Source organism: Brienomyrus brachyistius, chromosome 16 (assembly GCF_023856365.1).
Source record: "Brienomyrus brachyistius isolate T26 chromosome 16, BBRACH_0.4, whole genome shotgun sequence".
NCBI classification, from domain to species: Eukaryota; Metazoa; Chordata; class Actinopteri; order Osteoglossiformes; family Mormyridae; genus Brienomyrus; species Brienomyrus brachyistius.
In genome coordinates, this window is record NC_064548.1 from 17,435,635 (window position 1) to 17,459,354 (window position 23,720).

Below are 23,720 nucleotides of genomic sequence, written 5' to 3' on the forward strand. Positions count from 1 at the left end.
TGCCTATACTTAGCGGAAGAAAAAGAGAAAAAAAAACATCATGGCTGAATGAAAGGACCAGCAGAAAATCTGGGCCGTCTGTTCCAAGAACGTATGGCAAAGTCAAAACAAAATAAATACATCATTACAGGGCTGGACTGGGAATAAAAACCAGCCCTGGACTTTGGGGCGGAGCGGGGCCAGAGGGGGATTCCCCACAATGAATTTTGCTGGCCCACATACTCATCAGCCCTTTGGGAAGATGCCCGGTATCATTACAATCTGCCAACAGTGTGGAACTTACCACTGACATATGGACAGCCAGAATAAACGAACAACCAAAGCTTACTTGAGTATCATACAGGCCCGGAGTGCCTAATCGGGAGATTTGGGAGATTTCCCGATGGGCCGTTTGACTTTTGGGCCAGTCAGAAATAAAACAATTCGATTTGACAGTCCTCGCGTGAAACATTACATCTACATTTACAGCTGACATCGTAGCCTTTCTATAACGACAAATTACATGGGTGCTACCATCTGAGGGAGTTCCCCCCTTCTCAGTCATTCAAATTGGTTATGCTCAACAGTCCGACTTTGAGCCTACAGATATTAGCAAATTTCTATAGCTTATCATGACGAATCAATGTGTGTGCAAATGTAATTTTACAAAGCAAAATTATATAAAAAACTAAAGCACGATCTGAGCATTAAGTGAAATGGCAATTTAACCATTTTATAGTTTCTGACCAGCGGTCACCAGTCAGTCATTATTATGAGAGACTACTGATTATCAGTGAGAATACGAGTACAGCAGAGGGTCAGGTATTATTTATGAATTAAAGTTACTTAATATACTCATATACACACACAAGTGATAGATGGATTCCACATGAAATCTAGATATTCAGAAGTTGATTCCATTCACATTTTAGATTCAGAGGTAAACTACACAGATGTGTATTAGTGGAATTAAAAGACCAAGTCATATGTTTTTGTACAGCATATTTCAGGCATAAACGTATTGTGTTGTATATGAAAATATTTTGATATTACTCAGATTTCCTGTGAGAAAAGCATCTCTACCCTTAAATTTGCTAAGAACAGGTTACGAAGCTCATTGACTCAGGAGTACTTGGAGGCCTTCGTGCTAATGTGCACAGAGAAGGAAATCCTTATGTTGATGGATAATGAGACAGTAATAAACAAAGTTGCAGAGACCAGTACGCTATTCAGGCGGCTGTTATAGGTGGTTACTGCTATAGATATTATGCTATTGTTGTTTAAGCCATTTACAGGTAAAAATTTGTATAGTAGTGTAACATGCCTCACATGTGAAGAACTGCGAGATTAATTTTGATATTATTTTATTTATTCATTTGATTTGTGTTTCGTTCATATTTGAAAACAGCAAATAAAACCAGTGAATAATAAGAAGTGAAGTATTGCCTCATTTATCCAGTTTTTCCCTTCCTGAAAAAAGTGGGCTGGTCATGGGCCTGAAACTGAAATTGGCTCCACTCTGGCCCTGCTATCACATGTCATTGCATTGACCAGAACTGGAAAACTTGGAAGTCATACACTCTTGCGACAGTCCATTTGGAAGGACAACACACAGCGGGGAACATATTTCTGCATCTCACTAGAGTACCTGAGCGATGTCTGTGTTGTGATGACAGATAATGGTGCAAATATAGTCACAGCTGTTCAGAAAACCAATTAGAAATGTATTCCATGTTTCATATACGTTTAAACTTGTCAACAGGAACTCGGTTAAGGCTGACCAAAGTGTAAAATCTGCTCTACAAAAATGCAGTGCCATTATTGGTTCTTCGACCACAACATCAAGACTGTCATGGAAACCATGTTCTCACTTCATGCACCACATTTAAAAATATATTCGCCAGAACCATTGGAGGAAATGCAACCAAATGCCCCACAAACGGCTGATGTGGCTAAGCTGCTGCTAAGGTGACTTCTCAGGCAGCTTCCCCCGTCCAGGGAACACGCCGGGCCGCCACGGAGCTACTGCCGCCCCTCGAGCGGTATTTTTACCGGCCAGCAACTTAAAACTTTAAACTTAAAAAGGGGTCGGTGCTGACCCCAACACCAGAGCTGTTATAATGTTGACCAGAGCATTTATAATTTAGTGATTTTTTTAAGAGATTCCTGACAAAGTGAAAAAGCATTGATGCAGTACACAAATTTATGTGGTGCTTTTATGCATTTAAAACTTACAAATGGGTCGGTGCCGACCCCAACACCATAGGAAACTTAAGAAAACAGCATTGATGCACAGATATACAAAGAAGCGAGGGCAAAACGCAGCAATGCTTTCCCACCCCAAACTAAAAGTTATAATAACTCCACCCCGTTTTTTGGCGTGGGAATGATCTTAAATACTAAACCGCACTTTTTCCTCATTTCAAGAGCAGCAGATGATATATAAACGGAACGGACTACTTCGTAGTAAATTAGCTGGATGGTTAACTGCTTGTCGGGTGATATTGCTTTCCCTGCGAAATATAATCGGGCAATATTAAACGGACACGTTTATATGTTTATGTCGTAGTTTACCTGTGCCGAGAATTCAGCAGAAGACACGTCTGATATTTGCTAATCACAAAGCAAGAGAAACATTTGAGGTGTAAGTAGGATCAGCCACAAGAATGGCAAAGGCAAGATTCATACATTTGTGTTTGGGTGAGTCGAGGCACTGCTATTACTGGTCGATGTTCAGGAAAATGGATATAAGCCTATGTGAGTGACTAATTTTCTTTCTCCAGGTTTGTCTGTTTGTTGTTTGACCAGCCAAAGCTTGAATGTGACACTAGTTAATCCTGAGGAGAACATAAGCATCGACTGTGACAGTCATACGGAACAAGTTCATTGGTACCTGCAGCGCTCAGGACGACCGCCGGCGCCGATACTGCGCTCATTCGGCGGTGCTTTAGCTGATGCGTTTTACTATGATACTGGATTGCAGAGCAAATATTCATTACAAGCCGGCAACAGACTGTTTATACATAATTTTACAACAGAAGATTGTGCAACATATTACTGTGGGGTGCTTGGCGATGGTGTCTTCAGATTCTTTAACGGAATCAGACTGAATGTTACAGGTAAGATCTTTCTACTTTATTCTGTAATTAGTCCTTTGGCGATACTGTATTCTGAATAAAGTGAATAGGTCTAGTCTCAAATGTTCAAATAATAGTGTTTTTATTACTGCGCTTATGATGTTTTCATTAAGGAGTATAACAATTTTATGAAACCAGCATGGAACTAAACAGAAATCTATAATTGAATCTGCAGTAGGCTTAATAAAATATTTATTTTTTTGCAGACATGGTCAATGGACATCAAATTTTGACCTCTGACAGTCAAGTGGAGCAGCGATGTGGAATTTTTCGTAATTCAGTGTTTATTGCTGCCGTCGTTTTAAATTTCACGTTGATCGTTATAATCCTAGGTAGGCCTAGGTTAAAAGAAGTTAGTAATATCACTAAAAGCATCATTTACATACATTTTTCGGAAATCTATAACATTTAACAAGATAAAAAATATTTCACAGATATGAAAAAAATACACTACGTAAGTAACCCGGACTACAAAACTGTCCAGGAGAAGCGATTGGACGGACGATGACTAAAAAAATCGTGTCTATTATTTATTTCAGTTTTGACAAAGAAACTCTGCACTGCTCTTAACTGCAAACTTTTCCAGAAAGTGGAAGCACCCGAGGAAGATACAACGGTATTCAAATTTTATTTTCTAAGCTTAAATCACATTATTACAGTGACAACAAACACTTTATCAGATTTTCAAGTTAACAGGTATATTTATACGATTGAACACTTATTTGCGTTTTCTATATTTATAAGTAAGTTAAGTTCTTTAAAATGTCATTGACTTTTCATGTGTAATCCACTTATTTAGTAACTGTTGCAGTCTGTATAACGGTCAGTAATTACATTCCTTATCATCGCTCATGTTTTACAGTACTGTGTAATGGAGGTTTCTGAAAAACAGCATGTATGAAGCTGAGAAATAACTGCATACGGCGAAGTTCGTCTTCCAACCCCGTGAGCTGCCCTGCACTGCTTAAAAGACCTTTTTTGGGCTATTTTTATTACTTTGTACAAATTATAACTGGGAATGCAAAACAAATTCCCAGTGAAAAACGCATATTTAACACATAAAGATAAGTTAAGCAGTCTGATGGGTTTCATTTGACAAACGTATTTGAAGTCATGAACAGGAACAGCAATTTCACTAACCGACAATATCGTACTTTGGCCTGAGCTCATGGGGTGACCCAGGGTGAGTGACTTGGGAACATACCGCCTCTTATTATTTTAGGTCACAGTGTCTCTACTCTGGGTTACTTTTAAAATGTTATTCCTTCCTTTTTTCTGTTCTGTATTACTCTGTCAAATGATGTCAAATGTATCACAAAACATCCATGTAAAGCGCATTGGGACGACTCTGTTGTGAGAGGCGCTTTATGAAGATGAATTGAACATTGTACATGAGCTATTCAGTGTTTGGCAGATACCACCTGATCATCTACCACCCTTGAGAAAGTTAGTTCCTATAGTCCCTCTGCTCCATCTTCATTCACTGGTCACACTGCCCTCATTGTCCTTTTCCAGAGTGACACCATCCTCGTAGAGTCCAGCGCAGACCTTCTGCATAAAGACAGAGTGGGAATATCAACCCCTCCCCTTTCCCAAGCTCACTGTAGATCGTTGACTGAGTTATGGGCAGAACAATGATTTCCACTATAGGCAGCAATTTCCCCACTGCAGGGGTGTAGATGGTGGGGGGAACAGGACACACACCCCCCCCCCCCAAGTTATATAGGGACCCTGATCCATCCCCGACCAACTTTTCAGGGGAAAAAAAAAACAAAACTATAATAAGTAGCATCCCTAAATATGGTTGGGTATCTCTTCATTTGTGCTTAATTCACAGACTTTGTGGTTGTTTCAGTCCTGGGATGGACTGGAATTAAATTTTGACCCTGGACTTTGGGGTCACTGATGGCCCCATGACAGGAGCTTAGCCGACTTAGCCTTAATCTTTTACGGCCATAATGTTTTGCCTGGGGTAGGGGGTTTCATTTTTCAAACCCTGGGAAGGCGAGGGTTCCTCTTGGTAAATCTGGCCACCCCACATCTACACCAGCCCATTGGGAAACTGCTGAATGCAAGATGGCTAGTCCAACCATGTTTCAGCTTATAATGTTCCCGTTCAGCTTGTCAGCTCCCTGTTTCGCCAGCAGGTGTCGCTGGCCATCCCATTTTCCTCATGTTTCCCACATTTTTTTGTTCTTCCGCCTCCCCCCAGGGCCCCACATAGCTCAATAGGCTAAATGGGTGATTTTACCCCAAGCAACCCTTCCATTATGGGACATTTTGGTTCTACATTTTGTTTTTCTGCCCTGGATTCTGTTGTAAATAACCTCGCTCATTATGTTTTCTTGTATCTCTGTTTGGACCCTTGTTTTGCACCATAGCTATCCCTCATATAGTCTTATAGTATGTTCTGTTCCCACATTCTAGCATCTCCTTTGTGCTTGTCCCCGAATTATTTGTTTATTACCCCCACCTGTTCATCGTTGCCCCTAGTCTCTTGTGTTTGTGGTTGGTTAGTAATAGCCCGCACCTGTCCCTTATTTAAGCCCTCATTACCTCCGTATTTAAGCGACTGCCCTTGCCCTGTGCTTCTGTTGGTTGTGGTGTTTTGTTCATGTGTGGTCTTTGTTGAGGTTTTATGTGTTAGACTGCAGTTTTTTTCCCCCCCTGAATGTGTATGTTTCCCTTGAATTTCTTAGACTGGTTATTTCTTGTTTTATTAACTTCCGTTGTTCTGACCCTTCGCGGTTTCATTTTGTCTGTGAGTTCATTTTACAATAAACTCCCCTTTCAGCATAAACCACAATGTAGATCGTCCATCTGTCACGCCCCGTCAGCCTAAAATTATTGTTTCTGTTGAGTTCCGGTACGGTGTAACATAAAAGTCAACAAGCATTTACACCAAACTTCTGGTTCCAGTTTCATTAGCATGTTGCAATTTAAAAAGACAGTTTCAGGGTTTGGGTATTTAAAAGATGTACAAACACCAGCACAAAATGCCTCGTTTGTGTTGATCCCTGCAAGAGTGCTGGACAGAATGATATGGAATGCCGTGGATCCGTGTGTTATTCGTTCCCTGTTATTTTATTTTCATTCTTCTATCTTAATGGTTCATAATTTAGGGCTTTTGAACTGTTGATGCTTCACACAGATAACAGGTGTGGAAAAAAAAATAAAGCAGAGTGATACATTTAATAAAAACGGCAGCACATAGCATATAGTTAAAAGTAGATGAGATCTTTTGTTCTGAACAAAGGGTGCGGGGGGGCAAGGTATTTTCCACCCAGTGTTTGTATTGTGAACGTGCAACAATGATGTCACCTTTTTGTGCAGGAGTGTATCTGAGCTCGGCAGATATCAGCTTATACGTACTGAGCATCTGCCGCTCCACCTTCAGTGTCCGTCACCTCTGTCCTATTCGGTGGCACCGCTGTCTCTGCGGAGTGCGACTCTCTCCTTCCTTACAAAGGCCATAGTGGTTTCTCTCCTTTACGTCACACACACACATTGTGTGCGGTATGAATGGGCGATACTGACATTGTTTAATACTGACACAGGTACTTTATGTACCAAAATGTTCGTTCTGCATCAAAATTTAACAAATACAAAGAACATTTCAGAACCTTTTTAAAACTCTCTTTAAACTGCTGGTTATGTGATATTTTCAGGTGTTTGTTTAGGAAGAAGAGCGTGTTAGTGTTTTCAGGCTTGAGTCGACTAGCTGCAGTTGTGATGCTTGAAAGTTAGTGAACCCATCAGAATTTTCCATATTCCTACATAAATATGACTTAAAATGATAATCAGATCTTCGCACAAGTCCTAAAAGTACTCTATCAAAAAAGGGTAAAACCACTTCTTGTCACTGGGACTGTATTCTCAAGGGTCTGCCAATTGTACACTGTAGGTAATTATACCTTTTAACGTACAGAAATGGACTCTGAGAAACATTTCTGTATTACTGATGGTACATTAATGCTGTTTGTACCTTTGGGATCTTCCTCAGAGTTCAATTCTGTACCTAAAAAAGGTACAATTACATGGATACAGCCCCAGGGACAAGCATAGGTACAAAGTTTTACCCTTTTTTCTGAGAGTGTAGGTGAAGATAACGCAACTGAACAAATGAGACAAAATATCATACTTTGTCATTTATTTATTGAGGAAAATAATCCACTGTCACATATCTGTGAATGGCAATAATATGTGAACATAGAAGGTAATTTGAAGGTGAGATTAGAGTCAGGTGTTCTTAATTGATGTCATGGTTGTCAGTCAATGTGATAATCAGGTGTGAATGGGCACCTTGTTTATATTAAATGAACAGGATTCCATCAAGGGGGGTGGCATGGTGGTGCAGTGGTTAGCACTGTTGCCTCACACCTCTAGGACCTGGGTTCGAGTCTCCGCCTGGGTCACATGTGTGGGGAGGTTGTATGTTCTCCCCATGTCGTTGTGAAAAACATGCTGAGGCTAATTGGAGTTGCTAAATTGTTCCTTTCCTCGCACCCATTGCTTCCAGGATAGGCTGGTTGAAGAAGAATAAAATAAAGTTTTTGGAATGGCCAAGTCAAAGTTCTGACCTATCGAATATATATAGATATATGTCCAATATTGTAGAATTCATTTGAGAAAATCCAAGCCGATGTGCAGGACTGATGAAGATTTACCGGAAACATTTATTTGCAGTTATTGATGCAAAAGGGGGTCACACCAAATAACAAAAAAAATTAAAAACAAAGGTTCACATACTTTTGCCACTCACTGGTTTGTGACATTGGATCATTTTTCTCAGTAAATGAATGACTAAGTATGATTTTGTTTTTCAGTTGTGTTTTCTTCGCCTACTTATAGGACTTTTGTGAAAATCTGATGTCATATTTATGCAGGAATATGGAAAATTCACCACAGCAGACTCTGGCCACTGACCAGCCGTCAATGGGTCCCCACTTGTCAGCCGTGAAGAGCCATGGTGTGACCACAATGACCAGTATGTTGGAGCATGAGGAGGCGTGCCGCAGCAGGGAGCCTTGGCTAGCTCGGGAGGTGGTACGGGAGTCCATGGAGCAGAAGTGGCAGTGCGGCAAGCTGACCAGCTGGGAGCAGGAGCGCAACCGCCAGACGTGTCTGGTAGACGCGGCATTATGTGGCTGCGAGATGGTGTTGCTTGGCCAGGATAAGGTGCGTCGCACCCAGGAGAGCCAGCAGGCCCAGGATCGCAGCACGTTGGAGGAGCAGCACAGCCACTTCCTGCGGGAGCAAAAGCTGCTGTGCAGGGCTGCCCATCCATGCGAGCAGGAGGCCCTGTGGTAGGACCAGCCTGGCGCACATCATCACGGCCCACCAAGCAGGGGAGGAAGAAGGGCCGAGGCCTGAAAGGAGCCACACTGCCGGTGGCCCCCAGCTGCTCTATAAGCTGGCAGTCCACAGACAAGGGGGCCTGGCTGTGGGAGTCACGGGGAGTGGTGTTACCTGGCCAGGAGGACCTTCTGGAAGGAATACCGTCGGCTGCCACTGGCCCTCTGGGACTTGCTTCACAAATTAGTTGGAGACTCGACCACTGGGGGGCAGTGTAGCGCCGGTGGGATTTGTATATCCCATCATACTGTAAATAGTCTCTTGTCATCTTATTATTGTTAATACTTCTTGTATTTCCTATTGTTGCTTGTGCATCTGCCTGTGTCATATGTGAACCTGTCCAATCCTGGTGTGTTTTTAGCCATTGTATAAATTACCCACCGTGTGTATAACTGACAGTCCAGCATCTGACCTCCCTGTGTTTCCTGCTGTAGCTGGTTCCTGCTTGTTTAAGTGTCTGTGGTAGTAATATTCAGGACTAAATAAAAGGGGTTGTTCTCCCTTTATAACAACCTCCTTGTTATTCACAGCTGTCCTGGCCTGCCAGTCACAATTAATTATTATTAAGAAATCATTTGCATTCTGCTTGTTAGTCCGACCGACGTGTTGTATTAGATTATTAATGGATATTTAGCTCGATAACGACATGTGAAATGTTAACATGTTAAAAATAGTGAAATTATTGTGTCATTCTTTGGGGATGCATCAGGACACATATTAGGGTTTACACTACAAAAGATATGTGGTCAAATGCATCCAGACCACCTCAGCAAGTGATTTGAGTGGTCGGATGCGTCTTGAAGGTCGTTAGCACTTGTATTTAGCTGTACACCTGCGATCAGATCCGCACGATGCATTAAAACCAAGTGTAAACCAGACTGATGGCACTCCGTCACTATGACTGACACGTCATAGACCACTTTCGTGTTTGCAAACAAACATGACGTGTTTTGTGGGTGGAACATAAAATTGTAGCAAAAAGAAACAGATCAGTTGTGTGGTTTTGCATTTCAGAAATAAAAAATATTTACTTTGACTAATTGTACATTTAATTTCTCATACTCCGCCTGGCGATTGGAAGACTCGGCACTGGCTTGTCATCCTCCCTGCTCTACAGTTATTTCTCAAATCTTATGATTGGGATAGTGTGACTTGGCACTTAACCATCTTTGGCACCTAACCATCTCTCCTGTTTGACTCTCCCTGCCGCCCCCTGGAGGATGGGCTCCCCCTTTGGGTCTGGTCCCTCCCAAGGTTTCTTCCTTCTTGGGAGTTTTTCCTTGCCACTGTCGCCTTTGGCTTACTCACTGGGGGCTTTGGGTGAGGATGCTGTAAAGCGCTTTGAGACAATGTAATGTTGTGATAATACGCTATACAAAAATAAATTTGTTGTTGTTGTTGTGTCAGAAGTGGCGGTATTTAGGTATGAGCTCCAAAATCATATATAAATAATCCGAGAAGGATTAACCCTGGGGGTGGCATGGTGGTGCAGTGGTTAGCACTGTTGCCTCACACCTCTGGGACCCAGGTTCGAGTCTCCGCCTGGGTCATATGTGTGAGTTTCCATGTTCTCCCTATGTTGTCGTGGGGTTTCCTCCGGATACTCCAGTTTCCTCCCCACAGTCCAAAAACATGCTGAGGCTGATTGGAGTCACTAAATTGCCCGTAGGTATGTGTGTGTGCGTGTGTGTGCGTGTGTGTGCCCTACAATGGGCTGGCCCCCCATCCTGGGTTGCTCCCTGCTTCGTGCCCATTGCTTCCGGGATATGTTCCGGACCCCCCATGACCCAGTAGGATAAGCAGTTTGGAAAATGGATGGATGGATTAAGCCCAATATTTATAGGGCTAAATATTATTTATGCTGCAGGGCTAATTCAGTGTGCCTGTTATATTTGTGAATGTTATTAACCTGTTTCAATTCAAACGTCGTCTTTGATGATGGCATCCTATGAAAATGAAGCTTGTTGTTTTTTGAATTTCTATGTTCGCGGCCAAAAGCGCAACCGGACATTTTGTCTCTTTATTTTTGGGTCTTTGCACATTAGCCTCTGTTTGTTTCTTCTGCTTTTCAGCCAGCACTTTGCAAGCGCAACTTCCGGTGATGTAATCATCACGTCCACTCAAAATTGTGCATTATCCAACAGAGAGAAATCAATGGCGACAGTTACGCATCCATACAAAGACATTTCTAGAAGACCAGTGCTTCTGCCTGCTTACTGGCACCCTCTGCTGCTCACTGGTGGTTTCCTGTACACCAGTGCTTCTGAACCTTTTCTGCACAGCGACCCAATTTTTACCATACCAGCTCAGTCACAACCCTATATCAAGTATAGGTTTCAACGAACTCTATGGTCAAGCACGCAGTACACTCTGCAATTTGCACCAATCAATACCTATCACACAAATCCGATTGGATGTGCCAGGTAATTTTAAAATAAGCATCTGCGGTTTGGCTTCTTGGATTGGTTGCGTGTTCACTAGTTTTGCGCTAAGCATTTGCAGACCCAAGACCTGTTTATATAAGTTAATTCTAAGATTGTGGCTGGGAAATCTGATTGTAGATCAGCACAGGGGCTTACTAGTTTTAAGATGCTTTCCAACTCTGCCTCACGACCCTTTCAGAACTTGCTACAACCCAAATTTGGGTCGTGACCCATGGGTTGAGAATTGCTGCTCAGCCTGCTCTTATAGAGTCAGTACAGAGGTTTTAGAAGGGAAGTCACATGGGACCATTTACTAGATTAAGTAAGGAGACATGCTGAAGTATTCTGAACTGACCGTAAACAGCATAAAGGCATCTTACTAAGAAAGGAAAAGAGAGTTACAGTGGTCAGTGCAAGAAAACATAAATGTACAGTCAAGCATCTCCATATCCAGTGGTCAATTATGTATGGATTTAGCAGTTATTTGTTTGAGTTAGTGGTTTTGATGCAGTTCTTTACCGCCAAGGCTCAGGAAGTCGATGGTGTTGTGAGTGTAATATTTTTATGTGGGCTTACAAATCAAGATTAGGGAGACTGACTATTACTTTGAGATACTTAATTTAGCTGTTCAGAAAGATTACATAGCACTGCGATACTGAACCCAAAAGGTAGGCCTACTGCAACAGAGCTTAGTTACACATGTGACCAAGAACCAACTAAAATCACACACCTACTCCACTCTATTAAAGTGTGGTTATAATTGTCTTCTTTGTACTGCATCTATGCACTTTGCGCCTTTGCATAAGTGGTTTGTTGGTACCCTACAAGTAGACAAAACAATAGATCATGTGTGTCTCAGATACACATCTGAACACATACAATAGGGTTTCTTGGCCTCCCAGGTGCAAACATCAAACTGCAGCTGTGATGCACAGAGAGACCCAAAGGTTGGTACAAAGTGTTTTTCCGAAACAACATTTAGAATGTGGTTATATTATCTCCTCCCCTTTTCTTGGTGTGAGAATGACCTTGATATAAAGTCTTTCCTCATATTGCAATCAGCATTTTTCCTCAATAACTAGTTGTCATTTAAACAACACATCAAGATATGACCTGATACTTATTGTCCTGCCTAAATGAATTATAAAATATAACTGGACATTGGCTAGCTTTTTTATTTGTTATATGTGGATAAATTTCCGTTTTCATGGTTTGTGTGGTTTGCCTGCATGTAGCTGAGAATTCAGTTGAAGACACGTCTACTATTTGCAGACCATAAAAAAGGATAATCAGCCATGAGCATGACAATGGCGAAAATCTTTTATCTGTGTTTGGGTAAGTCAGTGTATCGCCATTCCTGTCTATTGCTTGTATACGGAGGAAATGGATATATATATGAAAATTATTTTTCTTTCTCCAGGTTTGTCTGTTCGTTGTTTGACCAGCCAAAGTTTGAATGTGACACTAGTTAATCCTGGGGAGAACATAAGCATCGACTGTGACAATCATACGGCACAAATTCATTGGTACCTGCAGCGCTCAGGACGACCGCCGGCGCCGATACTGCGCTCATTCGGCGGTGCTTTAGCTGGTGCGTTTTACTATGATACTGGATTGCAGAGCAAATGTTCATTACAAGCCGGCAACAGACTGTTTATACATAATTTTACAACAGAAGATTGTGCAACATATTACTGTGGGGAGCTTGTCGATGGTGTCTTCAAATTCTTTAACGGAACTACAGTTAATATTAACTTCACGGGTAAGATATTTTTCTTTGGAGTCGTTCTGCATGAAATTGATTCACATTGTTCTTGATAAATGATGTTTTGTTAAATGGTTTTGTTTAATGGTTTAATTAATCAGGAGGACTGACATCCATATAGTTTTAATTATTGTAGAACAGCATCACGCTTACAAGGTAAAAGTAAAATCCGTGATTTAACCATCTGCTTTGAATAAAGTTGTCGTCGTAATTGAAAGTTCATCCTTTAGTCCTGTATCTCGGCGTATTCAGAATGCCGCACACTGCACTCCGCGCTTTGTAGGGCGTGCATTTGCACATATATTTTGTACAGGATTAATAAGCATCAGCCACACCATTTCCATTTTCGTATGTAGGCCTATGTTTTATATTTGTATGTGTATATATTACATTGTTAGCTACTTCTCCTGCTGTAATTAACAAAGATATTAGAGAATTCTTAACCAGAATATTAGGCTACATGTGCCATTTTTATGTTTTTTTCTAATGTAATAAATTCTATGATGATATTCTGAAGAAAGTGAATTTGCATTGTTCTTGATAAATATCTTCAGACTCAACTAGTATTTTGTTACACCGTTTATGATGTTCCCTGTGGGTAAGCCTACATGCACCTTACGAAAACGTTTCAAAACAAAATCGAATTCTGTTTCCGAATTAAAACCGCGATCCTCTTATGCTGTCGGCGATTTACATTTGCAAGATAAACATTTATACGTTTACAACTTCTTCAGCTACTTGAAACCTGAAAAATCCTTAAGCTGTTATATTTTGCAGACGTGGCCACTGGGCTTCAAAATCTGACTTCTTGTACTCGGGTGGAGCAGCAATGCACAACTATATGCTATCCATTCTTTATCGCTGTCATCATTATAAGTCTCATTTTGGTGGTTATAGTCTTAGGTAAGTTGGATGTATTTCATAAAGTAATGTTTAGTTTACTATTTCGGGAACGTTTAACATAATACATGGATAGATGGGTGGATAGATGACGCCTCAAATGAATCTATCCTGTAATAAACTGATGGTGTATCCTGCATTCAAATGTAAACATGATAAATGCTGAGAAGTTTAACCTTAATGACCAGACTTGTTTGAGTGAAACGATTTATCGTAGGTTATACGAGTATTTACAGACCCATTAAAATGACCAAACTCAGTTGAGAAAAACCCCGTTTACTATTTTATTTTAAGACTATTTATTTTATACATACTTTTTACCGTTTTAGTATTCGCAGGCATGCTGAAGAGATCGAATAATTGCAGACCTGCCAAGACATTGGAAGAACCTTGGAAACACGGAGGCCTAATGGTAATCTACTTTTCATTTCTAAATTTGAAGTAAAATGATATTACTGTGATTTCGGCCATGATTTAACATTAAAGAGTAATTTAATTCTCTATGCAGTATCTTGTTACACAGTCCTTGTATTGCCTGTTAGAAACATTAAGTCTGAGTTACAGTTTGTATATATAAAAACACTAATAAGGTTGTAAACATTTGATTGAAAGACATATGCTTTTAAATAAATCCAAGATGATGCATGTAGATTTATGTGCATTGAAGTTCTCATTATCTCATCATTTGTGGTTATAGTGCGCTGACTTTGTGATGGTGTCAGTCTTTGATGTATTGCTGTCTTTGTTTTCCAGTACAATGAAACAGAAATGTCAGCAGTCATTTACACCGAACTTATGGTTCCAGTCTCAGCAAACTGCAATAATTAAAGAAGATGCATTTGTGCTTTGGGTACTAAAAGATCTACAATAGCAAAACAAAATGTACCTTTTGAGTAGAACCCTGCAAGCAAGGTGCTGAAAAGGGTGATTTTAAGTGTTTTTTTTTCTCTTATCCTACTGATATTTCAGGTTTATCTTCTTCATTCCGAATTTAACTTTTCTATACTATTGTTGTTCCATTTCACAATGAACCAAATCCTGCTGAAAATGGATTTTAAATAAACAAACAAATAAAAACTATTTTATTTTATAAAGCACTCATGTATGTTTCATTTCAAACACTGCAGCATGTAGCATTCGGACAAGAGCAGATGAGATGTACCTTTAACTACAGTGTTTTATTTTGGTGTGAAGTCGGTTGGGGGAAGCGGAACAATGTCTGACACACATTTGGGCCGCAAATTTCCCTGACATGCAGCAAAATCTGTCAACCATTTGTGACAAGGTCCATCCATCCATCCATCCATTTTCCAAACCGCTTATCCTACTGGGGCGCGGGGGGTCCGGAGCCTATCCCGAAGGCAATGGGCACGAGGCAGGGAACAACCCAGGACGGGGGGCCAGCCCATCGCAGGGCACACTCACACACCATTCACACACACATGCACTCCTACGGGCAATTTAGTGACTCCAATTAGCTTCAGCATGTTTTTGGACTGTGGGGGGAAACCGGAGTACCCAGAGGAAACCCCACGATGACATGGGGAGAACATGCAAACTCCACACACATGTGACCCAGGTGGAGACTCGAACCCAGGTCCCAGAGATGTGAGGCAGCAGTGCTAACTACTGCACCACCATGCCGCCCCTCTAAATATCCTATTTTTGATTATCATTACATTCAGCAGTCATTCCAAAACCACATTGAAAAATCAACTTTTATTCGTAACATACACAGTTGTACACATACAACATGCAGTGAAATGTAACCCCGGTATTCTGAGCAGCTGTACATCCATCCATCCATTTTCCAAACCGCTTATCCTATTGGGTTGCAGGGGGTCCGGAGCCTATTCCGGAAGCAATGGGCACGAGGCAGGGAACAACCCAGGATGGGGGCCAGCCCATCGCAGGGCACACTCACACACCAGTCACTCACGAATGCACTCCTATGGGCAATTTAGCAACTCCAATTAGCCTCAGCATGTTTTGGAGTTATTGGGGTGGGAGGGGTCCTTGGAAATTTTTGTTGCTCTGGTCTTATAGCGGCTGGTGTAAATGTCCTTTAAGGAGGGCAAGGCAGATCCCAGCTGCTCTAACCACCCTCTGCAGGGCTTTCCGATCCTGGATGGAGCTGTTCCCAAACCATGATGTGATGCTAATGGTCAGGATGTTCTCTACTTCAGCCAAGTAGAAGGCCTTTAGGACAGTAGGAAATACCTTGCACCTCCTTACAGATGGTAGAGCAGCTGCCTCACCTTGCTGACCAGAGCAAGTGTGTGTGTGGACCAGGTGAGGTCCTCCTGTAGGTGGACGCCGGGGTACTTGACAGTGCTCACCTGGGGTCTTCCTGTAAGGAAATCCAGAATCCATCTGCTCAGCTGGTCACTCAGTCGCAGATCCTTCAGCTTGGTGAACAGTCTGAGGGGAACTATGGTACTGAATGCTGAGCTATAGTCTACAAACAGCATTCTCACATAATTCTCCCTCTTTCCATCCACATGAGTGCGGGTAGTGTGTAGGACATGAGAGATGGCATCCTCGGTCGATCTGTTGGTGCAGTAGGCAAACTGCAGTGGATCGAAGGAGTTGGGGATGGAAAAGCAGATGAAGTTCTTAAGTCTCTCAAACACCTTCATGACAAGGGATATTATGGCCACAGAGCGATAGTCATTGAGGCCTGAGGGCTTGTTACACTTTGTAATTGGGACGATTGTGGGTTTTTTAACACCAGAGACTCGTTATAAACATGGGTGAACACATCGGCTAGCTGGTCAGCGCAGCTCCGCAGTACACGTCTGGTGACGCCATCCGGTCCCACAGCTTTCCTGGTGTTTACTCTCCACAGGGCAACGTGTACGTCGCTCGCCGTCACAAACACTGGCAGTGCACCACTGATGTCCCCGCACTGCACTGGCAGGCCGTCAGTGGACGGCTTGCTGTTTACATTAAACTGTACGTAGAACAAGTTAAGTTAGTCAGTGGACACAGACACAGCGCTTTTAACATCAATTTTATACAGAAAAAAAATTATTAATAGAAAAAGTAAAGAAGGTCCACAGATGTCCAGATTTCATTCATTCAGGGTTAGAAAATGTAACGTGTGTCTCAGCGGTTTGGGCTCCTGCACCTTTGATCAGAAGGTCAGTGGAATCCTCACCTCTCTGTTAGGCTCTTCAACAAGGCCCTTACCCCCCCCCCCCCCCCCCCCCCCCCCCCCCCAAACACCACACCACTACTGCCAATACCACGAAAATGATCCAGGGGTGCCTGAAAAATGGCCTGCCCCAGTCCTCGGACCCCAAGCCTCACTCTCAACTGCATATGTGTGTGTATCATCAGCATCAGTGTGTCCCATTGGTAAAAACAGCAACCCCCCAACATGCACCCAGCCACACCTCAAAAACAGCACTGCTAGGCCCGGAACACACTGGCTGTGTGGCGTCACTGCGGGTCTCCACACCGCCCATCTTCCTACATTGAGTTTATCTTTGATAATAACCATCAATAACAAAATGACTATAGCATTTCAGTTGATTATAAATGTAACTTTTATTTAGACAAGGGTTAAGAAGCATGTGCTCAATTGTAGTAGTAATAGGCCTAGCTAATAATAATAATAATAATAATAATAATAATGATGATGTACAGCAACCCCTGTGATTGTTTTGTGATTTTTGTATACCCTTGTTAAGAGCGACAGAGCGCAGCACAGTTACTGCGCTTCACCTGTTGTAATCTAATTATAGCCTGCACTGGGTTTCCGTCTCTGACATGTAGTACACATAGAACCTGCACTTACTCCTATAGTAACAAGCAACTGCCACAAAGGATAAAATTATTATTATGTATATTTTTTCATGTTCATTGTATAGTTTAGACATTTCAACTACAATGAAAGGTGTGACTTACTTGATGTTGCTGATATGATTTCTGCATGGCTGTCAAAAAGATCATTTAACTCTCTATTTTTCATGAGAATAGCTTACCCCACGTGTGAAAAACTCCGACTCTCCAGATGAGGCGCCGCTGCCAAGGCGTGAACCACGCGTTTCACGCAGCAGTGCGGCCGTTGTAAGCTGGGGCGCCGAAATGAAAATCAATACTATACGCTGCCGCAACAGTATCCGGTGTATTCCGGGCTGTAGGAGCGGGACACGAGCGTAAAACCAATCGTTATTTTGATAAGGTGCGCAGTCGGCGTGAAAATAGCAATGCGCTGGTTAGAAACTAGCAAAGACACTTTGCACGACGTTTTCCACCGGTGCAAAATAGGGCGCCACAACTTTAATTGATGCGTACCCACATACATCAACTGCCACACACGGCACATCTTATTCGTTGTCACTATGCAAGGGAAGTCAGATCTGTATACAAGCTCATTATACGGGGCTTCCATTTGCCTGCAAAGTGTCTCAGAATCTCCATCGCTTTTTAAAATGCATGGCAGTGACGCTGAGACACTGTGTGCAAAACTGAAATAGTTTTTTCCGAATGTACAACCAACCCCCCCGCCTTTGGTTGTTTATTTATATATGCGTATATGTATATGTAATATGAGTGTCTACATATGTATATATGTTTTTTTTTTTTTGTAATTTGTGTTGCGGTTGCTGTTTAATTGCAGTGGAACATTGTGTGTGGAATGTTAACTTGCTGTGTTTGTTCAATAATCAACAATAAAAAAAACTCTTTACTGCTTTTCGCACGTACCCCCCGCTGCTTCCGCATGTCGCTTGACCCACAGCAACACAGCATCAGCTACAACGCCTAACTCCAGTGTATTTCAGTAAGACTTTAACTGTGTTCTGTGTATCACATCTATGCACTTTGCACCTTTGCGTTAGCGGTTTGTCGGTACCCTATAGGTAGATAAAATAGAAAGTCATTTGTGCATTAGATACGTACAATACAGATGGTGCGCGAGATGCGTGTTTTCTTGGTGTGGAAATGATCAATGCTAAACCACTCGTTCCTCAAATTTCGATCAGCATTTTAGCACAATAACCAATGTGTCACAATAGTCAAGTAAACAGCACATCACGAAGTCGTTCATAGCTGAAACTAACGTCAAACTAATTTTGCTGACATTACCTGATATTTACCTGATAGTTTGATGATATTTACCTGATAGTTTGATGTAAACTGCATAAATCAATTGTAAAACAAAATTGGACACTGACTAGCTTTTTACTTGTTACATAGGCCACTGCTAAATTGCTTAAATTACATGGCTTGTGTAGTTTGCCTGTATGTAGCTGAGAATTCATTTGAAGACACATCTATTATTTGCAAACCATAAAATTATATCTTCAACAGAATTCTTTTCCACCTCTTAACATTTACAATGTCGTTGTAATAACTCCTCCCCCTTTCTTGGTATGAAAATTATCTTCGAGGCTAAACCACTCTTTCCTCATATTGCGATCAGCGTTTTTCCGCAATATCCAGTTGTCACAGCACATCAAGATATGACCTGATACTTATTGTCCTGCCTAAATGAATTACAAAATATAACTGGACATTGGCTAGCTTTTTTATTTGTTATATGTGGATAAATTTCCGTTTTCATGGTTTGTATGGTTTGCCTGCATGTAGCTGAGAATTCAGTTGAAGACACGTCTACTATTTGCAGACCATAAAAACAGGATAATCAGCCATGAGCATGACAATGGCGAAAATCTTTTATCTGTGTTTGGGTAAGTCAGTGTATCGCCATTCATGTCTATTGCTTGTATACGGAGGAAATGGATATATATATGAAAATTATTTTTCTTTCTCCAGGTTTGTCTGTTCGTTGTTTGACCAGCCAAAGTTTGAATGTGACACTAGTTAATCCTGGGGAGAACATAAGCATCGACTGTGACAATCATACGGCACAAATTCATTGGTACCTGCAGCGCTCAGGACGACCGCCGGCGCTGATACTGCGCTCATTCGGCGGTGCTTCAGCTGGTGCGTTTTACTATGATACTGGATTGCAGAGCAAATATTCCTTACAAGCCGACAACAGACTGTTTATACATAATTTTACAACAGAAGATTATGCAACATATTACTGTGGGGTGCTTGGCGATGGTGTCAGATTCTTTAACGGAACTACAGTTAATATTAACTTCACGGGTAAGATATTTTTCTTTGGAGTCGTTCTGCATGAAATTGATTCACATTGTTCTTGATAAATGATGTTTTGTTAAATGGTTTTGTTTAATGGTTTAATTAATCAGGAGGACTGACATCCATATAGTTTTAATTACTGTAGAACAGCATCACGCTTACAAGGTAAAAGGTAAATCCGTGATTTAACCATCTGCTTTGAATAAAGTTGTCGTCGTAATTGAAAGTTCATCCTTTAGTCCTGTATCTCGGCGTATTCAGAATGCCGCACACTGCACTCTGCGCTTTGCAAAGCGTGCACTTGCACATATATTTTGTACAGGATTAATAAGCACCAGCCACACCATTTCGATTTTCGTATGTATATGTTATATATGTATGTGTATATATTACATTGTTAGCTATTTCTCCTGCTGTACTTACCACAGATATTACAGAAATCATAACCCGACTGAATATTACAGGTGCTCTTTTTATGTTTTATATTTTTAAGTGCAATACATTCTTGGCGATATGCCGAAGAAAATGAATTTACATTATTCTTCATAAATATCTTAGGACTCGACTATATTTTGTTACAGCGTTTATGATGTTTTCTGTGGGTAAGCCTACAACAACCTTACGAAAGCATGCATTTCAAAACAAACCCAAATTCTGCGTTCTATAATTAAAACAGCGATACCACTATGCTGTCAGCCAACTCACATTTGCAAGATCAATATTTATAATAATGGAGAGAACACGTTTACAACTTCCTCGGCTAATTTAAAAATACTGAAGTTGTTATATTTTACAGACGTGGTCACTGGACGTCAAAATCGGACTTCTGATACCCAAGAGGAGCAGCGATGCGGAATTTTTCAGAATACACTCCTTATCGCTGCCATTGTTTTAAATTTCATTTTGATCGTTATAATTCTGGGTAAGTTAAAGGAAGTTAGGAGTATTGCGAAGATTGACGTTTACCTGGGCATTTTCAGGAGTCTTTAACATTTAATATATGATGAAAACATTTCACAGATGTATAGCATTATAGGCAGATTAATACCTGAATTTATCAAGCTAGAAACTAACTAGGAAAAAGCAATTGGAACTAAAATAAACCACAAGTCTTTATTATTTATTCTAGTTTTGATAAAGAAACTCTGCACTGCTCCTGGCTGCAAACTTGCACAGAAATCGGAAGCACCTCAGGAAGATATAACGGTAATCTGATTTCATTTCCTAAACTTAAATCAGAATGATTTACTTCGTAGCTATCAAACAGTGACAAAAGCGCGTTTGTAAATTAAGTAGCAACATTTAATTATCTCAGTCGTATCCCATTACATAGCATTTTGCGTGATGCAAAATCTTTCTTACACTTTACGTCTGATTTTCAGGTTAGCAGACATTAATATGATTGAGTGTTTCTTATTTGTATTTTGTATAGGCTCATTTGTAAGTCAAGTTTAGCCACTTTAAAATAAATCCAGGAAATTGCTCGTACGATTAAGTTCTTTGAAGGTCTCATTGTGTACTAGTGGGTCGTACACTTATTTAGTCCGTGATGTTCAGTAATCAATTAAAGTCTGTATCGCTGCTTTTGTTTTACAGTACAGTGTAGTTCAACTTCCGAAAAGGCTGAATGCATCAAGCCGTGAAATAACGACATACAGCGAACTTAGACTTCCAACCTCGTGAGTTGACCTCAGCTGCTCAATAAAGCCCTCATTGTAGAATTTCTATATGGACATTGTTATTCCGTTGTACAGATTATAACTGATATATGTACATTTGATAAATAAAGTTTATAACAAGTTAAGCAGTCTGATTTCATTTCGCAAACCGGAGGACGTGAAATCCAGTCAGAAACAGAAGAACAGCAATTTCATTTTGATCTGGGCTCGTGGGGTGAGTGACTTTCCACCCACTCTGGGGGTGAGTGACTTGGGAACCTTCCGCCTCTTGTTATTATTATTATGAACATGTGGCTAGTGTCTCTGCGGGAGCTATTCAGTGTTTGGCGGACACCGCCTGGTCATCTACCGCCATTAAGAACGTTAGTCCCTCTACTCCATCTTAATTCTCCAGTCGCACTGGCCTCATTGTTCTTTTCCACTGTGACGCCATCTTCGTCGAGTCCTACACCATCTTCAGCATAAATACAGGTTATGAACAGAGCTGTGATGGTTGACAGCGATGCGTATCAGCGGTGGGTGCAAAACAAATGCTGCATTTCCACCCACCCCTCCCTCGTTAGCAGTGTATGAATTGTCGCCAAGGCTGCACACCTCGTTTCTTATTTTAGGGTGACCACAGTCACATTTTCCACGCTGGTCACATGACATAAGAATATTGAAAATCTGTTCATAGGTGAACCTGCCGTCAAGGTCATTACGCTCACATAATCGGTCGGTTAAGTGAAATAAACAGTTTACGAGCTAATATTGTAATTATTTACCAGTACAAATCAATTGCGAAATATACCTTAAAAGTGGATTGTTTGTTATTGGATTTGTTAAATTGCATCGAATCATTTAAAAATGCATTATTCTTTTCTCCATATTGCCCTCCAGTTTTTGGAATCCTCTCTCAGATATCCGCATATATATAGAGCAGGACAGCGGCCCCGTAAAGCGGGGTTATAGGGCGATTCTAAGGGCCCCCTGAGTGACTACGGCCTTAAATAATTTGGAACATAATCCGATTGATGTGGGGTGGGAGGGCCAATATAATATTCTTTCATGGGGTCCAAAATCTTTACCGGCATCGATGGAGCAGGGGTAAACTGCATAAAATGTGGAGCTAAAGGGGAAAAAAATACAGAAATTATATAAGACGCACGTTTTGAGTTCAGGAACCGGCTTTATCCGTATATGACATGCAGTACAATTAACCAATAAAGTATAATACTGATGGCATCCGAGGAGCGATGGCGGTTCGGTGGTCCTTTATAGACCTACTTATCCACATACCTCGATATCTCTTTTCTCCTCTCTGTTCCCCTTACTTCTCCTCACTCTCCTCAATATTTTCGACACATAACATTTAAAACAGGCTCACTTTATGTGCTGTTATCTGCATGGCTCTGCGTTTCTGTTTAATTTCAGTTTGTTGATGATAAGTCACCGTTTGTCTCAAGAAATACACAAAAAATGTGTTGTTTGGAATAATTTCAAAATAATAGCAGGCAACAAAGATTCACAGATATTTAAGACATTTAAATGATTAAAATGAGCAAAGCACGCACAGCTGGTATGTATTGCGATACAGCAGGCTATTGGGTTTCAGTTGTTTCAAACCACACGCTGAAGTGTCTATATATTTTTCCTGTTTATCGACTGAGGGAAACGGGGGGCAGATGGAAATATCATCATCAATAACCGCATTCATAACCAAAACTTGTTTTTAGACAGTGGTCTTTTGTTTACTGTTTTTAACATTAAGGTTACCGTTTACCAGGTTTGTGCGGGCTGCCTGTATGCGGTCGATTTCAAATAAAGTCACGTCCGCTGTTTGCTGAGCATAAAGCAAGAGAATAACTGTTTTGTTAAACTGTTCAACCATGATCATGACAAAGGCAAGATTTATGTGCTACATCTGCTTGGGTAAGTCGAGGCATCGTTATCCTTGTTCGGGAAAATAGATAAATGTGGGTAATGAATTTTCAATCTCCGGGTTTGTCTGTTTGTTGTTTAACGTGAATGTGACACCAGTTAATCCTGGGGAGAACATAAGCATCCGCTGTGACAGTAATAAGAAACAGGTTTATTGGTACCTGCAGCGCTCAGGAGGACCACCGGTGCCGATACTGCTCTAATTCGGCGGTACTCCAACTGAGATAAAATTTACCACAAATGATTGTGCAATATGTTATTTTGCGCTACTGCGCAATACTGTTATCACATTTTTTAACACGATCAGGCTGAATATCATAGGTACGTTTTTATGACAGAACTGTTCTTGATAAAACTGTTTGCACTGCCTGAGAGATCCAACTTAAAATAAAAATCCGTAATCGCTATCCACGTTGAACACTGATTAATATCTTCAGGCACTTGG

At 41.1% G+C, this 23,720-nt stretch overlaps 2 long non-coding RNA genes across 6 annotated transcripts; both read left to right on the forward strand.

Moving 5' to 3' along the window:
• Nucleotides 1–2,377: 2,377 nt before the first annotated feature.
• Nucleotides 2,378–9,451, forward strand: LOC125710303 (uncharacterized). 2 transcript variants are annotated; one of them, XR_007382954.1, is made up of 5 exons: nt 2,378–2,679; nt 2,763–3,098; nt 3,323–3,570; nt 3,656–3,732; nt 3,979–9,451. It is a non-coding gene; the product is annotated as an uncharacterized LOC125710303 (long non-coding RNA). The 2 variants fall into 2 exon arrangements; XR_007382953.1 differs by having other exon boundaries at nt 3,323–3,732.
• A 2,522-nt stretch (nt 9,452–11,973) lies between these two features.
• LOC125710321 (uncharacterized) lies at nt 11,974–21,480 on the forward strand. 4 transcript variants are annotated; one of them, XR_007382964.1, is made up of 6 exons: nt 11,974–12,229; nt 12,315–12,656; nt 20,105–20,140; nt 20,473–20,598; nt 20,806–20,882; nt 21,273–21,480. It is a non-coding gene; the product is annotated as an uncharacterized LOC125710321 (long non-coding RNA). The 4 variants fall into 4 exon arrangements; XR_007382962.1 differs by having other exon boundaries at nt 20,105–20,598; XR_007382965.1 differs by lacking the exon at nt 20,105–20,140.
• The last annotated feature ends 2,240 nt before the right edge of the window (nt 21,481–23,720 follow it).